Here is a 5,000-nt window from a genome sequence, read left to right as displayed (position 1 = left end):
GACCAACAAGCCATGTAAAAGAGACCTTTCCGAAAGCATCCATTTCGGCCAGCGCTGTTGGATGTTGACTAAGTTGGAATAACACATCCTGGCCTTTCATTTCTGTAACATCAATAAAATCAGTGCACTACTGACTTCCGCTAACAATGTGAGCAACAATTAACCTCCAATGGCTGTAAATTGATATCTCCATTGTATGTCTCTAAAGAGTCTGACACATTTCATTTGCGATTTTTCAGTAACGCTCTTTTCAGAGATAACCATTGGGGTCTACATTGATCTATAGAACATATCCAAATTCTAGGTCAATTCAATATAATTTAGTAATGATAGTCCATCTTAAGGGAAAGATTACAGACAATGCTGAAAGGGCTCGTCCGGGATTTGAACCCGGGACCTCTCGCACCCGAAGCGAGAATCATACCCCTAGACCAACGAGCGACATAAAAGAAACCTTTCGGAAAGCATCGACTTCGGCAAGCGCTGTTGCATGTTGACTAAGTTGGAATAATACATCCTGGCCTTTCATTACTGTAACATCAATAAAATCAGTACACTACTGACTTCCGCTAACAACGTGAGCAACAATTAACCTCGAATGGTAGTATATTGATATCTCCAAAGAGTCTGACATATTTCCATCGCGATTTTTCAGTAACGCTATTTTCAGAGATAACCATTGGGGTCTACATTGATCTATAGAACATATCCAAAGTCTAGGTCAATTCAATATAACTTAGTATGATTGTCCATCTTCAGGGAATGATTGGAGACAATGCTGAAAGGGCTCGTCCGGGATTTGAACCCGGGACCTCTCGCACCCAAAGCGAGAATCATACCCCTAGACCAACAAGCCACTTAAAAGAAGTCTGTTCGAAACATGTGAGTTCGGCAAGCGCTGTTGCATGTTGACTAAGTTGGAATAATACATCCTGGCCTTTCATTTCTGTAACATCAATAAAATCAGTACACTACTGACTCCCGCTAACAACGTGAGCAACAATTAACCTCGAATGGCTGTATATTGATATCTTCATTATATATCTCTAAAGAGTCTGACATATTTCAATTGCGATTTTTCAGTAACGCTCTTTTCAGAGATAACCATTGGGGTCTACATTGATCTATAGAACATATCCAAATTCTAGGTCAATTCAATATAATTTAGTAATGATAGTCCATCTTAAGGGAAAGATTGCAGACAATGCTGAAAGGGCTCGTCCGGGATTTGAACCCGGGACCTCTCGCACCCAAAGCGAGAATCATACCCCTAGACCAACGAGCCACATAAAAGAAGTCTGTTCGAAACCTGTGAGTTCGGCAAGCGCTGTTGCATGTTGACTAAGTTGGAATAATACATCCTGGCCTTTCATTTCTGTAACATCAATAAAATCAGTACACTACTGACTTCCGCTAACAACGTGAGCAACAATTAACCTCAAATGGCAGTATATTGATATCTCCAAAGAGTCTGACATATTTCCATCGTGATTTTTCAGTAACGCTCTTTTCAGAGATAACCATTGGGGTCTACATTGATCTATAGAACATATCCAAATTCTAGGTCAATTCAATATAATTTAGTAATGATAGTCCATCTTAAGGGAAAGATTACAGACAATGCTGAAAGGGCTCGTCCGGGATTTGAACCCGGGACCTCTCGCACCCGAAGCGAGAATCATACCCCTAGACCAACGAGCAACATAAAAGAAACCTTTCGGAAAGCATCGACTTCGGCAAGCGCTGTTGCATGTTGACCAAATTGGAATGAAACATCCTGGCAATTCATTTCTCTAAAATCACTAAAATAAGTATACTATACCTATTGTCTCCTGCTGACAATTTTAGAAACTCTTAACCTCTCAAGGCAGTATGAAAGTTCATCTTCAGGGAAAGATTGGAGACATTGCTCAAAGGGTTCGTCCGGGATCTCTCGCACCCTAAGTGAGAATCATACGCCTAGACCAACGAGCCACATAAAAGAACCCTTTCGGAAAGCATAGACTTCGGCAAGTGCTGTTGCATGTTGACCAAGTTGGAATGAAACATCCTGGCCATTCATTTCTGTAACATCAATAAAATCAGTACACTACTGACTTCCGCTAACAATGTGAGCAACAATTAACCTCCAATGGCTGTATATTGATATCTCCATTTTATATCTCTAAAGAGTCTGACATATTTCAATTGCGATTTTTCAGTAACCCTCTTTTCAGAGATAACCATTGGGGTCTACATTGATCTATAGAACATATCCAAATTCTAGGTCAATTCAATATAATTTAGTAATGATAGTCCATCTTCAGAGAAAGATTGGAGACATTGCTGAAAGGGCTCGTCCGGGATCTCTCGCACCCTAAGCGAGAATCATACCCCTAGACCAACAAGCCATGTAAAAGAGACCTTTCCGAAAGCATCCATTTCGGCCAGCGCTGTTGGATGTTGACTAAGTTGGAATAACACATCCTGGCCTTTCATTTCTGTAACATCAATAAAATCAGTGCACTACTGACTTCCGCTAACAATGTGAGCAACAATTAACCTCCAATGGCTGTAAATTGATATCTCCATTGTATGTCTCTAAAGAGTCTGACACATTTCATTTGCGATTTTTCAGTAACGCTCTTTTCAGAGATAACCATTGGGGTCTACATTGATCTATAGAACATATCCAAATTCTAGGTCAATTCAATATAATTTAGTAATGATAGTCCATCTTAAGGGAAAGATTACAGACAATGCTGAAAGGGCTCGTCCGGGATTTGAACCCGGGACCTCTCGCACCCGAAGCGAGAATCATACCCCTAGACCAACGAGCGACATAAAAGAAACCTTTCGGAAAGCATCGACTTCGGCAAGCGCTGTTGCATGTTGACTAAGTTGGAATAATACATCCTGGCCTTTCATTACTGTAACATCAATAAAATCAGTACACTACTGACTTCCGCTAACAACGTGAGCAACAATTAACCTCGAATGGTAGTATATTGATATCTCCAAAGAGTCTGACATATTTCCATCGCGATTTTTCAGTAACGCTATTTTCAGAGATAACCATTGGGGTCTACATTGATCTATAGAACATATCCAAAGTCTAGGTCAATTCAATATAACTTAGTATGATTGTCCATCTTCAGGGAATGATTGGAGACAATGCTGAAAGGGCTCGTCCGGGATTTGAACCCGGGACCTCTCGCACCCAAAGCGAGAATCATACCCCTAGACCAACAAGCCACTTAAAAGAAGTCTGTTCGAAACATGTGAGTTCGGCAAGCGCTGTTGCATGTTGACTAAGTTGGAATAATACATCCTGGCCTTTCATTTCTGTAACATCAATAAAATCAGTACACTACTGACTCCCGCTAACAACGTGAGCAACAATTAACCTCGAATGGCAGTATATTGATATCTCCAAAGAGTCTGACATATTTCCATCGCGATTTTTCAGTAACGCTCTTTTCAGAGATAACCATTGGGGTCTACATTGATCTATAGAACATATCCAAATTCTAGGTCAATTCAATATAACTTAGTATGATTGTCCATCTTCAGGGAATGATTGGAGACAACGCTGAAAGGGCTCGTCCGGGATTTGAACCCGGGACCTCTCGCACCCTAAGCGAGAATCATACCCCTAGACCAACAAGCCATGTAAAAGAGACCTTTCCGAAAGCATCCATTTCGGCCAGCGCTGTTGGATGTTGACTAAGTTGGAATAACACATCCTGGCCTTTCATTTCTGTAACATCAATAAAATCAGTGCACTACTGACTTCCGCTAACAATGTGAGCAACAATTAACCTCCAATGGCTGTAAATTGATATCTCCATTGTATGTCTCTAAAGAGTCTGACACATTTCATTTGCGATTTTTCAGTAACGCTCTTTTCAGAGATAACCATTGGGGTCTACATTGATCTATAGAACAAATCCAAATTCTAGGTCAATTCAATATAATTTAGTAATGATAGTCCATCTTAAGGGAAAGATTGCAGACAATGCTGAAAGGGCTCGTCAGGGATTTGAACCCGGGACCTCTCGCACCCAAAGCGAGAATCATACCCCTAGACCAACGAGCCATGTAAAAGAGACCTTTCCGGAAGCATCCATTTCGGCCAGCGCTGTTGGATGTTGATTAAGTTGGAATAATAAATCCTGGGCTTTCATTTCTGTAACATCAATAAAATCAGTACACTACTGACTTCCACTAACAATGTGAGCAACAATTAAACTCCAAAGGCTGTATATTGATATCTCCATTGTATATCTCCAAAGAGTCTTACATATTTCCATTGCGATTTTTCAGTAACGCTCTTTTCAGAGATAACCATTGGGGTCTACATTGATCTATAGAACATATCCAAATTCTAGGTCAATTCAATATAACTTAGTATGATTGTCCATCTTCAGGGAATGATTGGAGACAATGCTGAAAGGGCCCGTCCGGGATTTGAAACCGGGACCTCTCGCTCCCTAAGTGAGAATCATACCACTAGACCAACGAGCCATTTAAAAGAGACCTTTCCGAAAGCATCCATTTCGGCCAGCGCTGTTGGATGTTGACTAAGTTGGAATAATACATCCTGGCCTTTCGTTTCTGTAACATCAATAAAATCAGTACACTACTGACTTCCGCTAACAATGTGAGCAACAATTAACCTCCGATGGCTGTATATTGATATCTCCATTTTATATCTCTAAAGAGTCTGACATATTTCAATTGCGATTTTTCAGTAACCCTCTTTTCAGAGATAACCATTGGGGTCTACATTGATCTATAGAACATATCCAAATTCTAGGTCAATTCAATATAATTTAGTAATGATAGTCCATCTTCAGAGAAAGATTGGAGACATTGCTGAAAGGGCTCGTCCGGGATCTCTCGCACCCTAAGCGAGAATCATACCCCTAGACCAACAAGCCACATAAAAGAACCCTTTCGGAAAGCAGAGACTTCGGCAAGTGCTGTTGCATGTTGACCAAGTTGGAATGAAACATCCT

The 5,000-nt window shown here is 40.6% G+C and overlaps 8 non-coding genes across 8 annotated transcripts; all 8 read right to left on the bottom strand.

Moving 5' to 3' along the window:
• Positions 1 to 369: 369 nt before the first annotated feature.
• On the bottom strand, positions 370 to 441 carry trnap-cgg (transfer RNA proline (anticodon CGG)). Its single transcript has one exon. It is a non-coding gene; the product is annotated as a tRNA-Pro (tRNA).
• A 343-nt stretch (positions 442 to 784) lies between these two features.
• Positions 785 to 856, bottom strand: trnap-ugg (transfer RNA proline (anticodon UGG)). Its single transcript has one exon. It is a non-coding gene; the product is annotated as a tRNA-Pro (tRNA).
• Positions 857 to 1,213: 357 nt separating this feature from the next.
• trnap-ugg (transfer RNA proline (anticodon UGG)) lies at positions 1,214 to 1,285 on the bottom strand. Its single transcript has one exon. It is a non-coding gene; the product is annotated as a tRNA-Pro (tRNA).
• A 344-nt stretch (positions 1,286 to 1,629) lies between these two features.
• trnap-cgg (transfer RNA proline (anticodon CGG)) lies at positions 1,630 to 1,701 on the bottom strand. Its single transcript has one exon. It is a non-coding gene; the product is annotated as a tRNA-Pro (tRNA).
• A 1,046-nt stretch (positions 1,702 to 2,747) lies between these two features.
• On the bottom strand, positions 2,748 to 2,819 carry trnap-cgg (transfer RNA proline (anticodon CGG)). Its single transcript has one exon. It is a non-coding gene; the product is annotated as a tRNA-Pro (tRNA).
• A 343-nt stretch (positions 2,820 to 3,162) lies between these two features.
• On the bottom strand, positions 3,163 to 3,234 carry trnap-ugg (transfer RNA proline (anticodon UGG)). The gene has a single exon. It is a non-coding gene; the product is annotated as a tRNA-Pro (tRNA).
• A 343-nt stretch (positions 3,235 to 3,577) lies between these two features.
• On the bottom strand, positions 3,578 to 3,649 carry trnap-agg (transfer RNA proline (anticodon AGG)). The gene has a single exon. It is a non-coding gene; the product is annotated as a tRNA-Pro (tRNA).
• Positions 3,650 to 4,006: 357 nt separating this feature from the next.
• Positions 4,007 to 4,078, bottom strand: trnap-ugg (transfer RNA proline (anticodon UGG)). Its single transcript has one exon. It is a non-coding gene; the product is annotated as a tRNA-Pro (tRNA).
• Positions 4,079 to 5,000: the final 922 nt, after the last annotated feature.

The sequence above is a fragment of the Pleuronectes platessa genome, chromosome 22 (assembly GCF_947347685.1).
Source record: "Pleuronectes platessa chromosome 22, fPlePla1.1, whole genome shotgun sequence".
In the NCBI taxonomy this organism is placed as follows: Eukaryota; Metazoa; Chordata; class Actinopteri; order Pleuronectiformes; family Pleuronectidae; genus Pleuronectes; species Pleuronectes platessa.
The sequence above is the reverse complement of the archived record's forward strand: the minus strand, read 5'-3'. Positions and strand labels throughout refer to the sequence as shown.